This window comes from Triticum aestivum, chromosome 2B (assembly GCF_018294505.1).
Source record: "Triticum aestivum cultivar Chinese Spring chromosome 2B, IWGSC CS RefSeq v2.1, whole genome shotgun sequence".
Lineage (NCBI taxonomy): Eukaryota > Viridiplantae > Streptophyta > Magnoliopsida > Poales > Poaceae > Triticum > Triticum aestivum.
The window spans coordinates 531,490,119-531,504,950 of NC_057798.1; positions in this window are offsets into that span (position 1 = coordinate 531,490,119).

The window sequence follows — 14,832 nt, forward strand, 5'->3', positions numbered from 1 at the left end:
TACTGACATGACATAAGAAGTGAAACCTGAAAAAATAGCCATCGTAGAGCAAACCAAACGGTTTATTCTGTGATGAATGTCACATGGCAAAACCTGCATCGTAAACTTGCAGGAAAAGAAAGAAAACATGACTTTAACTCAATAAGATTTAGACAGTAAATCAATACGATTTACTTGATGTGACACAAGTGAATCCTTACCAGGAAATCACTATGTTGAAGTACTAAACAGAAGATTGATCGTCCAACTACGGGTGGCATGCAGGGCCCCCGCCTACTCCCACAAGCAGGACAGTAGAAAGGTCATGACAAATCGTATGGACTGAACATCCATGGGACTGTAAATCCTGGTGCGTGCGATAAACCCTGCAATGCATACAGATATTGGAGTGTAACCATAATTGATAAACCGTCCTCACAAAAAAGAAGATCTGGATACTTCAAAATATACAGACTGAATTGAGTGGACAGACATTAACATAGATTGTTCTCAGGACTCACCACACACCAAAAGCGGCAGTACTAAACAATACAGGGTTCACAAACACAAATCAAGTATTGAACAATAGTACTTACTACAGACAAGCAAAGTTGCACTAATTAAAATTTGCAGACTATTTCTTGCCACCGACCTACGGGATGAACCCCGCATAACTGACTAGGCCATGGACTATGTGAGAGATGTCTACTTGCACCATCACCATCTCATCAACCTTGGAGAACCTTGGAGAACCTCGTGAGAGATGTCTTTCCACTCATAAACATGATGATGAAGACATGCCGCATCAGATTTATCGGGAAGCTTTACAAGAACCACACCCTTTGTAATCGATGGCACAACCAGGAAATTGTTGTGGTCAAGTACAGCCTCGAGAACACGCCTGACAAGAATGCTACAGGAAAACACTAACTCAGGACACGTGGTGACAAGGACACAACAGCTGGATAGTTTAGCAGTAGAACTCATCCTCAGGTCTTCCAGTTCACACGGCATGACTTTGAGAACTTCATCTCCACCGCGGACCTGGTTCTAATTCAAACAAAAACCATATTTTATTACTACCTCCGTTCAGAAATATAAGATGATTTTGGATATTATACTCCATATATGACTACATATACGCACATAAATGAGTGAACAAAGACACTAGAACACGTCTTCAAAGGCATGAGAGCAGAGGGATTACTTGCAATATCCATAACACAAGTTACTGAGGCAAATATACCCTCTTCAAAGGTAGCATTGATGTTCATAAAGTACTCCCTCCGTCCCAAAATTCTTGTCTTAGATTTGTCTAGATACGGATGTATCAAGTCACATTTTAGTATTAGATACATCTGTATCTAGACAAATCTAAGACAAGAATTTGGGACAGAGGGAGTAGTTGAAAGTAATCTATAAGAAATCAGTGTCAACCTCTCGCATGTTTTGGTCAAAAGAGGAATTTAGAACCGTCATTTGGCACACAAAAATCACATGCAAGATCACCCAGAAAGTTGTACTACTAGTACTAGTACTGCGTGTTAGATGAAAAAACACGATCAAGATCGAGAAAAAGATCGTCAAGAAGAGATATTACCTGGACTTGCTTAATGAGGGATCCCGGAGAGGGGGGCTTGGACAGGGCGATGGCTTTGAGCTTGTCTGCGGTAGTCTCGGCGGGGTGCTTGCGCTTCTTCGTACCATGAGCCTCGACGGTTTTTGCCAGAGCCATAGACATCACGTCGGCCGGTGCTCCAGCGTCCATCCAAGAGAGGAAGCTGAGAGAAGAAGAGTGAAATGAGGAACGAGATGAGGGAGAAGCAAAGCGAGTGGGGGTTTTCTTCAAGAGAGGAAGCTGAGAGAGAAGAGTGAAATGATGGTTGCTTCGTCCGTCCAACTTACTGCTGGAAAGGAGGGGGTTTTGTGATTTGACGGCTCATTGCGCATTACTGCGGCGCTTCGATCGGGGTAGTCTACCGTCACTCTACTACGGAGTAATTTAGTGCATGGCTGGTGGACCCCGATGCTGGCTGTCCCACACGTCGGCGAAAGTGAGTAATTTAGTGCATGGCTGGAGGAGGATCCGCACGGTAGAGCGTGTCCACTGTTTTTCTGAAGAAAAAAATGATTACAGCAAGCGTTTCCACTCTTACGACGGAGGAGTGCGAAACACGGCAGCCACTTGAACATACATAGTGCTCCTACTACTAGGCATGTGCAGTGGTTCATACGTCAGTACTACATAATCTTGTTGCTAGTGTAGTAAGATATGACGATAACAAATGATGTTGTGCGCATGTCAACTATATGAACAGTAATGTAGTAACATAGTACCGCTTTTTCGACTGTCCGGTCGAGAATGAACAGTGAGATCAATGTTAACAGAACTAGGTCTACAGCGCACGGAGAGTACGGTGCTACAGTACTCCACGAAACATGAACCATATGAAGCACAAATCAGTGTTAGGCAGGGTGTATGAAGGGTGCACGGGATGGGAGCAAAAGTTCCCTTCTCGACCCACTGTTGGGTGTTTGGCAGAGTGCATGAAGGGTGCATGAGTCCACACTAGTAGGTTAACACAAATACACGAAGAGGGAACAACTATATTAAGATGAGAATGCAACCAAACACACCCACACGCTTTGTGCTACAGTGACTGATCTGCACCATCTGAGTTTGATCCAACGGTCATGTTGCACCGAGACATGGACATGCCCATTCAGAGGGCGCCTAAACACCACCTAAGTCCCTTTGCTTCTTGAGGCGCACGACGTTGGTGATGCAGGGTGCAACCGCCCGCAGAGCCCACTCCTGGTCAATGGGAGCCAGCTCATCAAAGACGGCGTCCAATGGCACGAATGGATTTCGGTGATGGAGCCCTGAGAGGATTTGCCCGGCAACGGCGACGGCAACCTGCAACCCCTCCTTGTCCAGCTCCGCCCCCACCATCGCGTGGAGACGGCTCAGCTCCTCGGAGATATAGGTGAAGAAGGAGACCAGGTCACGAAGCCGCAACTCGTTGAAGTCAACGGGGTGGTCGAACGGGTTTAGCCCGACTGTCGGCATGGTCACACTGGCACGATGGTAGGCATCGCGTAGCTGCAACATGTGTGTGGCAACTTGGTCCACCAAGTAGCTGAGGTGATCCTAGACCTCGTCACGATCGGCCCGCTCACGCTCCAGCCAGCTCCCCTGACGGCCTATCGTATCTCCTGCTTTCTGCAGCAATGCTGCCGACGCCTCGAGCATCTTTGTAGTGGACGCATGCCGCTTTTGAAGCTCCATGAACTCCCACACATAACGGAGGAGCATGGCACTCCTCTCCTCCTTGAGCTCACGGAGCTCCACGTCCTTGGCCTTGAGCTCCGCATCCTTGGCCTGGAGCTCCTATGTCAGGCGCCTCACCTCGGACTCAGTGATCTGCTGCGCCGCCATGGCACAAGGTAGAAGCAATGGGGAGAAGAAGGAAAGGGGGCAAAACGGCTGAAAGGCAACGCAATCTACAGGAAGGCGGAGGGAGCCAGCCGAGGAACGGGGAATCTTTTGGTTTTCACCATGGGAAAACACCAGTCGACGACTTCTAACATCAGGGAGCAGTGGGTTTTACACGCGGAGTCATCATGACTAATTGTTGTCGCGCCTGCTCCCGTCAATCAAAAAATTAAAAATCCTTCCGCACCCAAACACCAGAGCAACGCCACGGTGGATATTTAAATTTACCTATCGGCAAGGAGATAAAAAGGGGTGAAAAAACAAATGTAGCGGCGGCCTAGCTAATCGGTCGCACTAGCCCAACTATCTAACCACCGTGCTTCACTGATGTACTCGGCGGGAAAGGTGGTCTTTCATGATTTGACGACTCATTTACTTGCTTCGGTGCTACAACCGAGGAGGGCCCAAAACACGCGCAGTAGGGCATCCCACGTCTCGGCAAGGAAGAATATATGCGTGCACCACACGGGAGGACCCCGAAACCGCGCGAAGGGTGTGCCGCATCTCGGCATGGAGGAAAAATATGCGTCTAAAAATATACTGTATTAGACATAGTACCTATGGTTCGACCTCGGGACCCAGCCAGTCGGTCAAAAACACCCCACTAGCCACACAACTTCATCATGTTAACGTGGCACGGAGGATGGGTGTGGTTAGCTCCGTCTCGACCAGCCACAACGTCTCTTGTTCTAGGCAATTCTTCTATTTTCCAAGCTTTTTTAGTTATAATAACACCACGGCAAGCTAGCGTCGCTCTTCGTGTGTGCCCGTGCAAAGGTTAGACGATGGAGAGGAGAGAGATCGCAGACCTAGGACCCACCAGTAAGTGAGTCAACGTTCATGCACGTGTTGACAAGGCACTCCTTCTACTCTACTCAACGTAATACTGTATGAAATCAAGTAATGGGACAAAGCCAACAACCGTTGTTGTTTCAGGCTATCGACTTACGCTTTGTAGTCCAGGTTGCCAATTCAAATCTCATCTTTCAGATTTGTTAGTTTTAGGTCCAAATTTGATTAATGACAAGTGGGACCCCCATGTGTCGTTCTGATATTTCAGTGTAGGATGGTTTTTTTGAACAAACACTTTGCGCAGTTAGACAAGTAACAACACGACTTACACGTATTTTGCAAGTTTATGAGCAAAAATAATAGCGTCATAGAATATCACATCCACCCCACAGCTTAGATGCTATGGTGATACTAGTTTTTACATCATTGGAAGTGAGATCCAATGGCTTGGGAGTAGTCTTTGTAATTATGCGTAATTTCCAAACTCCCCCAGGTTTTTTTTGCAAATAAAACATTCAGGCCTCGTGTGTGCCGCTGCATCTTGGATCCAACGGCTCCCCGTTGTTCATATTAGGTGCTCCCCATAGCTTAATTAGCCGCTATGGTGATACGAGCATCTAGGTCATATGATCAGTGATCAGATGGCACATGCGTAGTACTTGTACTTTCTGTGCAATTCCCAAACTTTCTCGGCGGTATATTGCAAAAACATTCAAACCTCCTATTGTGGGTTGTTAGATCTCCGTGAACTCGTATCACCATAGAATCTACAGTGCGGGAGCACCTCATATTCTCCCGTGCGAGAAAACATAAGGTGCTCTCGCAGCTTGGATGCTACAGTGATATGAACTTTGAGGTTGTTTGATCTGAGATCCAATGGCATCTGAGCAGTCTTTGTGCTTGTAAGCAGTGGCCGAACTCTTTGGGGTATTTTCTGCAAAAAAAACATTCGAACCACCGAGGAGTTGTTGGGTCACAAATCCAACGGCTCCGAAGAGCTTGTATCACCAAAGCATCTAAGGTGTGGTAGCACATTATATTCTTACATACAGGAGAATATGATGTCCTCCTTCATCTTAGATGCTACAGTGATACGAGCTTCGAGGTCGTTGGATATGGGATCCAAGGGCAACAGAGTAGTTTTTGTACAAATTGTGTGCAATTCTCAAACTCATCAAGGTTTCCTGGAAAAATATTAAGACATCCTGTGAGCTGCTATATCTCAGATCTACAATCTCCAAGAAACTCGTATCGGCATATAGCATATAAGGTATGGGGGCACATGATATTCTCCCGGGGAGGAGGGGGTACACAACCAATCGGTGTTTGGGAGGGTGGGGACAAATATATCCTAAACAATCCTAAACAGCGCTTCACAATTTTATCTAAGGTCAAGGGGTTAACCCCCAACAATCTACATAGCTCCGCCTAAACACAACATTTGCATGTACTGTAGTACTAGACTTAATATTCATGTTTCAGTTTCCTGTTCATTTTAAATATTGAATTGAGGACCATGCATGTCTTACATTTTACTCCCTTCGTTCCTAAATATTAGTCTTTTTAGAGATTTCAAATGGACTGGCACATACGGATGTATATAGACATATTTTAGAGTGTACATTCACTCATTTTGCCCCGCATGTAGTCACTTGTTGAAATCTCTAAAAGACTAATATTTAGGAACAAAAGGAGTATTTTTGAATTCGTGTCATATATGCATGGTTTGGAAAAATAGATGCACTATACTTATTGGATTGTTGTTGTGTTCGTGGTTGTGTGTGTGTGTGTGCGCGCGCGCACGTCTGTGTGTGGTCATATGCTTGATACATACAAAGTTTTCTCACCACCATATTGTTCATCTTTTAAATTTGAATTTGCAATGAAAAACTTACTAGGGATACCATGAAATGTGAAATCCAAGTTGAGATCACTATATCACAGACTCACTCTAATTCAAGAACTCGTCATAAATCAATTACCACGTTGAGATTACTATTTGCAAGGAAAATACTGGCATTGTAATACACATAGATTCGTTCGGCAATTTAAAAGATTCCTTTCATATTCTCGAATGGTAGGACCCAATGGTGTACCAGCCAAACCTTGGCTTGTGTTGATCCTAAAAAATTGGGCTCGTGTCCTTCTGGGGCGTGCGTGGTATGCACATTAGGCAACCCCAACCAGTCGAGCCTCAGTGTTTCGAGTTGAAATATCTGGCGGCCAGAATTCTAGCCCTAGGAAATTCCCATCATGTCCACAGTCCATAATGACTACCGATGAACAATGAAGGGATGCTTTAGTAACTAGACAATGTTACCTACTGTGCCGAGCACGGTTCAATTCCCTCGTTCGCGGCTCCCCAAGGTCACCCGTCAACTGCATTGCCTAATACTACTACTACACCAGGATGAGCATAGAATAGAGCCCGTTTGTTCGTGCCTAGTACTTGAGTTAATATATCACACAATGCACTGGTACGGAGGGATTATCCTTTTACTCTGCATATATAACTTGTCTGAAGTCTAACTAAGCAAAATGTTTGACCAAATCCTTTCTTAAGAAATACAACAGGACAGATGTATGGCTTGAAAATTTATTGCATGATGCAGGTTATGATATTGTTCGAATCTTGGATTTTAAATTTCAGAAAATCCAAAAGTGGCCAGAAATTCATGAAACTGAGCATGGTCACGTGATATGGCACAAATATTCCTTCATAATTTTTTTCTTCAATTTGACACAAGCTGCTTATGACAAGTTTCACAAATGAAGAGCCAAGGTATTTGGAACAAAGACCTGTCACGTTAAGGCGAACACTTTCACTATTGAAACCGTGGGCGTTTACGTGCCGCCACGAATCCCGCTTCTCATCGGCAGGTGTCGTCCGAGCAAGCGTGTGAGTCGACGGGAGGCGTGCGAGCAGACCATTGCACTGGCTGACAGCGAGGCGTGCGAGCAGACCGCTGCGCAGGCTCACCGGGAGGCGAGCCATTTGACCAAGCTCTGCAGCCCACCTTCGTCCCAACTTCTCCCACTTTTAATGTCGTCGGCACCGCAATTTAAAATCAACCCTCCAATACCCGGTATCGCTACAATCTTCTTTCTTCCTCTCTGATTCTCCTGTCGTCTACCTCCAACCAGCCTGACCTAAACGTACGCCATGCCGCATCACGATGGTCTGCCCTTAGTCTTCCAGTTTCCTGAGGAAGACACCCAGCCGGAGTCTCAAGAACATAAGGCGCTTTGGGATGAGCTTGAACCGGCCTTACGAGAAGACGCCGCGCCTGTCCCCGCTCCCGTTCCAGCTCACGTCACCCCAACGCACCAGCACCCATCCTCGCGGCATTGATGGGCTGGTAGCCGCACATTGTCGCCGAGCTTGATGTCACGGGGTTCCACGAGGTCCCCGCCGACTTTCACGCGCCCGTGAACCTGCCAGCGCATGCGCCTACGCGTGCACTGACGCGCACGCTCGTGCTGGTGCCCGTGCACCTACTAGCGCATGCGCCTGCGCATGCACTAACGTGCGCACCCGTGTCGGTGCCCATGCACACGAATGTCTCCATCGCACCTTTGCCAGCGCCTGTCCCTACGCAGGTGCCAGTGCCCCCCTCAGTGGCATGGATGGACGCCGTCGACTGCTTCCTTGCACCAACACAAGTCGCCTCCTCCCGCCAGTTGACTCGCTCCTCGAGACCGAAGTCCAGAATATTGTGGCCTTCCTTGAAGCTAGGGCCAACGTCCAGGAGTATGCCAACAACGGCGCAAGACGCCACCGCCGTCATCGCCGTCGGTCAGTGACCCGGCGACACACATAGCATGACAGAGGAGCCGCTTCCCACCGCAAGATGCCCCCGCCGCCGCCGCGTAATCTAAATTTGCCATGAAAAAAGTTCAGATTGCCATGCTTAAAATCCAAATGTTTATCATTTCCGTTTATTTTAGATCGATCATCGTATGAATGTAAAGTCGGAGTCACACTGAATGAAATCTACGGTTTGATCAATTGAATGTTCTGCTAGATCCGTATTAAATTAAATATAAAACATCATCAAGCCACATGTATTCCTTCTCATCCAATGACCTAGACTGCTTCAATGTCGAGTGCTCAAAATGTTTAGCGTGCAGTTAATTTCATGCCAAAAATAGTGCTAATCACATAATAACACGCAAATAATATCCTACTTAATATCCGCATGCACTTAATATACTTCCAAATTAACGTGCATTGCACGTACACATTGACTAGTGCTACTAGTACGTGAAACTGGTGCCGTAACTTGTGAACGCATCCAGATATAGTCAACAGCAACATCGCCCGCGATTTCTTCGTTTTTGCCCGTGCGTCTAAACGCAGAAGGGGAGGAGAGAGAGAGAGCACACATGGAACCCACCAGTAAGGGAAAGAAAATAGTACGTGCTAACGAGCCGGTCCCACTAATGTACTAAAAATAATATTACATGTTATCCATTAAATAGGTTGTGGTAATATAAAAACATTATATGAACAAAGGGGGGTACAGCAAACATTGTTGTTCTACGTATGTTGCCTATTGACGTGCGGCTTGAAGGCCATGGTCGCATGTCCGATCCTAGTCCTTTATTTTTTTAATTTGTATATGGTTCCAAATTTGTTTCATGACAGGTGGGCCCCTCAGCGTGTAGTTTGTAGCACTTTAATTTGTGGGTCGAAATTTGTTCCATTCCAAGTGGACCATCGGTGTGTAGTTTTGTAGCTTATTTGTAATAATTAAAGAGAATAACCAAGTTTTTTGCAATAATACCATGGTGCGATGTTGAAGGCGAGAAAGGACGTGCGAGAGAGCGATGACCGAGCCAGAGGGAAATCAACTGGGGGAGGTGTGGGGGTTGCAACGGTGTTTGGAGTAGCTGTGGGCCGAATGCTACAAAAATATAATCTAAACCCACCGGAATAAATGCCTCACAAATTAATCCAAGGTTGGATTCCCCCTCGCAATGTAAATAGCTCTGTCTTTGCGAGGGATGGAGAGGTAGCTTCAATGTTTGGAAGATACGACATGAGAAAGCGAGGTCAATCGAGAGACATATAGATAGAGAGACAAAGCGAGTGTGGTCCGACATTCATTGAAAAGATATATATGCTCTGGAGAGATATTGTCTGATTAAGCTTTTGGGAAGGGTGAGGGATGTCAGGTAGAGCTTGAGAGATGATCCAGTCACAGACATGTAGATATATTTTGTGCGTGGGAGGAAGCAAGGTCAATCGATTATAAAGGGAGAGAGATTGAGCTAGTGTGGGTCGTCGTGTGATCAAAAGAGTGAGACGGGTTGGAGAGAGTGACCTAGATAGACAATGTGCGTGAGAGAGTATACAATATGAATATGTCGAACTGGGCTCAAACATGGAGATATGTCGTTTGTGTCCGTGAAAGAGCGAGGTCAATCGAGACATACAAAGAGAGAGAGAGAGAGAGAGAGAGAGAGAGAGAGAGAGAGAGAGATTGAGCGAGCATGGCCTGCCATGAGGTTAAAAGAATGGGGGCGGCTTGGATGGACTGACCTAGATAGACAATCTGCATGAGAGAATATAGAGTGTGTCGATCGAGGCCCGAACAGGGAGATATGTCATTTGTGTGTGAAAGAAAACAAGGTTAATCGAGACTCAGATAAAGAGAGCGATATTGAGCAAGTGTGGCCAGCCGGGCAGAAGAAAGAGTGAGACAGTCTCAAGGGAGTGACCTAGATAAACAATGTGTGTGTGTGCGCACGAGAGGTTGGGGGCTAGATAGGCAATGCATGTATCTAGCGCGAGAGGGTGGGAGGGAGAGAGAGAGAGAGCTAGGCATGGGGTGCAATGGAGGGTGTGTGAGGTAAATACATTTGGTAACAGAGTGGAAAAAGGGGGTTGTGTAGTTGAGAGAGTTAGAGATCGAAACATGGAGAGAAAGAACGAACGTGTGTCAGGAACCGATAGCTTCCTAAGGTGGTTAGGAGAGGAAGATTGGCCGATACAGGAAGTATGTAGCATTTGTGCCGGGGGGGGGGGCTAAAAACAACATTTGAATGTAGACAGTACGAGACTTAATATCAATGTTTCAATTTGGTGTACATTGTAAGATTTGAACTGAGGACCATGCATATGGGTAATTATTTTGAATTCGTGCCATACTAGGTTTGGAAAAGTTGACATTGACTCGATTGGTGTGCTATTTGGTAGGTCATATGTTTGAATCCATCCAAAAGTTTTCTCACTACCATGGTGTTCATCATATACATATGAATTTGTATTAAAAAAGTAGCGTGGATACAGTGAAATGCGAAATCTACGTTAGAATTGGAGATCGCTATGTGACACACAGTAATTCAAATAACTACTTATGTGACACACTCTAATCCACGTTAGCATGGATACCATTTCGAAATTTTTTTCAAATAACTCCTCATTAATTAATTTATAGTAACTCATTTCGAATGACTAATTATTTGCAACGAAAACACGGGCATGGTAATACATACAGATTAGTTTGCAAATGGAAGAAGATTCATTTGCATTCTCAAATGTAGGCGCACCAAGCAGACCAGGGTCGTGTCGTGGTGGTCGCGCGTGTCGGACGAACGCTTAACACCCAGTCACCCACCCCCGCCCTCCCTCCCCCTCCCCCCTCCCCCCAAAAAAAGGATGACGACAAAATAAACTCGTGCTTCCACGTTTCGGATTGAAATATCTGGTGGATCCAATTCCAGCCCTGCAAAATCTCCCTTCTCCACCATCCCCTTCCGCGCCCAGATTGCTCAAATCCCTAATTAGCCGCCAACCCTAGCAAAGTTCCAATCGCCCCTCGTATCGTCTCTTTCCCCACCTCTATGCCGTACGGCGACGACGAAGACGACGGTCGCGCTTCACCACCGCATCAGAGCTACCTCATCTATGCCCTCGTCAACTGCACCAGGTGGTCCACCAACAACGTCGGCCGCCAAAACTGACGTGCCTCACAGACACTGACTTCCACCGCATCAGGTGCGCTTCACCGACGATGTCCCCCACCTCACTAGGGCTACTTCACCGAGCACATCATCACACCTCCACCCCCAAGGCCGTTGGGGCTTCACCAACGGTCTCGTCCATCGCATCATAGCGCTCCGCTCCCACTCAAGATCTGCATTCGTGCGCGGCCAGCCAACACCAACACATCACCCACAATGGCTCTGAAGTGAGCCGCACTCTAGCTAGGCGAGCATGCCCAAATGCCGTAGGTATCCACACATCACTCCCTTGTGCACTACTCCGACGATGTTTGGATATTCTTTCACTGCTCTCTTAGCTTACACACCTATGCAAATATGACTTTAACTCTTATTTCTTCTGGAGATATCATCTGAAACAAGCAAAACCATTTTTTAGTGAAGCATGACGGAGCTAGGGATCTGGTACACATCCTGCACACCCGTATAACCTTGCAAGTATATGTCCTCCGGTACAACAGCAAGGTCGATTCCTCTTATTTGATCAACCATTCGCCGTGTGAAAAATGTAGAGGGGGATGCAAGGAGCACAAGGCCTGCACATTGAAGCAAGTGGTAACATGGACTTGTACATGGAACATCTCAAGCGCAAGCAGAGCTGCAGTGAGCCTGTACAATGTACAACAAGATAGCGTAAGTCCCTGCATTTCATTTAATTCGTACTAGCATGCGTGTATGATTTGTGTGCAGTAGCGGATCCACGTATTCAAGTTACCAGGGGCGAACATTTAACTTAAAAAATATGAAGGCACTTGCACTCCGGAAATCAACATAACTTGAGAAATGTGAAGCTACATGCACTTTGAAAACCAGCTAATGATCCAAAGTAGTTCAGATTATAAAGCACTAAACGTTGCAAGCACCAAAAAACACAAAATGCAACATGGTGTACAAGGACTACAAACATGGTCTGTACCTGCTTGAATTATTCGTTCTCTGGCCGAAAATATCGAAGTGTAATTGTACCTATAACGAGTGCGCAAACTGCATATCAATATATCTATCCTGCACAAGTATGCCAATAGTTTCAATCAACAGATTAGAAAAGTATTTATGCTACGTTGTCATGATACGGGGACTTTCTGGTAGATGGCCTCGACATTTCCTCAAGCCATAAAAATGTACTATAATTTGCTTGTCATCAATGCCTGCAAATCTCTATGTCTCTCTAAACATAGCAGATCATCATTAGACACTAAATCCTTCAACGGGAGCTTGCAAAATGCTTGTATTAGATCCCTCATTAGACACTATATGTTCATCACCAAGAGCATGTAATTTTTTTGCATCAAATCCTTCATTAGCAGTCTGTTCATTAGACACTTCAGGCTCAAGAACAACATGAGCTTGTATGTTTGCACCAAAAACTTGATTAGATACATCAGATTTAGTCAGTTCAGTATTGATTGGGGGAGTTATAAAATAAGTAGAAATTGGTTTCGTTTTCTCATAGAATCCCTACATACAAGCAGTTTTACAACACCATCAGGTTTAACTATTGGCCAGAAATTGAACAGTTGAATTAGATATATGATACGTCTCCAATGTATCTATAATTTTGATTGTTCCATGCTATTATATTACCTGTTTTGGATGTTTATGGGCTTTATTTTATACATTATTATCATTTTTGGGACTAACCTACTAACCGGAGGCCAAGCCCATATTGCTGTTTTTTTGCCTATTTCAGTATTTCGAAGAAAAGGAATATCAAACGGAGTCCAAACGGAATGAAACCTTCAGGAGCGTGATTTTGGAACGAGCAAGATCCGGAGAGCTCGGAGTGCAAGTCAAGAAACAGCCGGAGCCTCCACGAGATAGGAGGGCGCGCCCCCCTGTAGGGCACGCCCCCTGTCTCGTGGGACCCTCGGGCGTCCACCGATGTACCTCTTCCTCCTATATATACCCACGGACCCCGAAAACATCCAGGGGCACCACAAAACACAATTTCCACCACCGGAACCTTCTGTATCCGCGAGATCACATCATGGAGCCTTCGCTGGCACTTTGCCGGAGGGGGAATCGACAATGGAGGGCCTCTACATCAACATCCTTGCCCCTCCTATGAGTTGTGAGTAGTTTACCTCAGACCTACGGGTCCATAGTTATTAGCTAGATGGCTTCTTCTCTCTTTTTGGATCTCAATACAATGTTCTCCCCCTCTCTTGTGGAGATCTATTCGATGTAATCTCTTTTTGTGGTGTGTTTGTCGAGATCCGATGAATTGTGAGTTTATGATCAGATTTATCTATGGATATTAATTGAATCTTCTCTGAATTCTTTTATGTATGATTGAGTTATCTTTGCAAGTCTCTTCGAGTTATCGGTTTGGTTTGGCCTACTAGATGATCTTTCTTGCCATGGGAGAAGTGCTTAGCTTTGGGTTCAATCTTGCGGTGTTCTTACCCAGTGACAAAAAGGGTTGCAAGACACGTATTGTATTGTTGCCATCGAGGATAACAAGATGGGGTTTATATCATATTGCATGAGTTTATCCCTCTACATCATGTCATCTTGCTTAATGCGTTGCTCTGTTCTTATGAACTTAATACTCCAGATTCATGCTGGATAGCGGTCGATGTGTGGAGTAATAGTAGTAGATGCAGGCAGGAGTTGGTCTACTTGTTATGGATGTGATGCCTATATACATGATCATGCCTAGATAACGTCATAATTATTCGCTTTTCTATCAATTGCTCGACAGTAATTTGTTCACCCACCGTAATACTTATGCTCACGAGAGAAGCCTCTAGTGAAACCTATGGCCCCCGGGTCTATCTCTTATCATATTTTCTTTCAATATACTTTTATTTGCATCTTTACTTTTTTTGCATCTATATTATAAAATACCAAAAATATATTTATCTTATCATATTATCTCTATCAGATCTCACTTTCGCAAGTGGCCATGAAGGGATTGACAACCCCATTATTGTGTTGGTTGCGAGTTCTCAGTTTGTTTGTGTAGGAGCGTGGGACTTTGGAGGAGCCTCCTACTGGATTGATACCTTGGTTCTCAGAAACTGAGGGAAATACTTACGCTACACTTGCTGCATCACCCTCTCTTCTTCAGGGAAAACCAACGCTAGCTCAAGACGTAGCAAGAAGGATTTCTGGCGCCGTTGCCGGGGAGGTCTTCACACAAGTCAAGACATACCAAGTACCTACCACAAACCCATCTCCCTCGCATTTACATTATTTGCCATTTGCCTCTCGTTTTCCTCTCCCCCCACTTCACCCTTGCCGTTTTATTCTCCCTCTCTTTCCCTATCTCCTCCTCTCTTTTCCGCTTGCCTTTTTCTGTTTGCTTGTGTGTTGGATTACTTGTTGCCATGGCGCAAGATAATACCAAATTGTGTGATTTCTCGAATACCAATAATAATGATTTCCTTAGCACTCTGATTGCTCCTCTTAATGATGTTGAGTCTTGTGAAATCAATGCTGCTTTGTTGAATCTTGTTATGAAAGATCAATTCGCCGGCCTTCCTAGTGAAGATGCCGCTACTCATCTAAATAATTTTGTTGATTTATGTGATATGCAAAACAAGAAAGATACG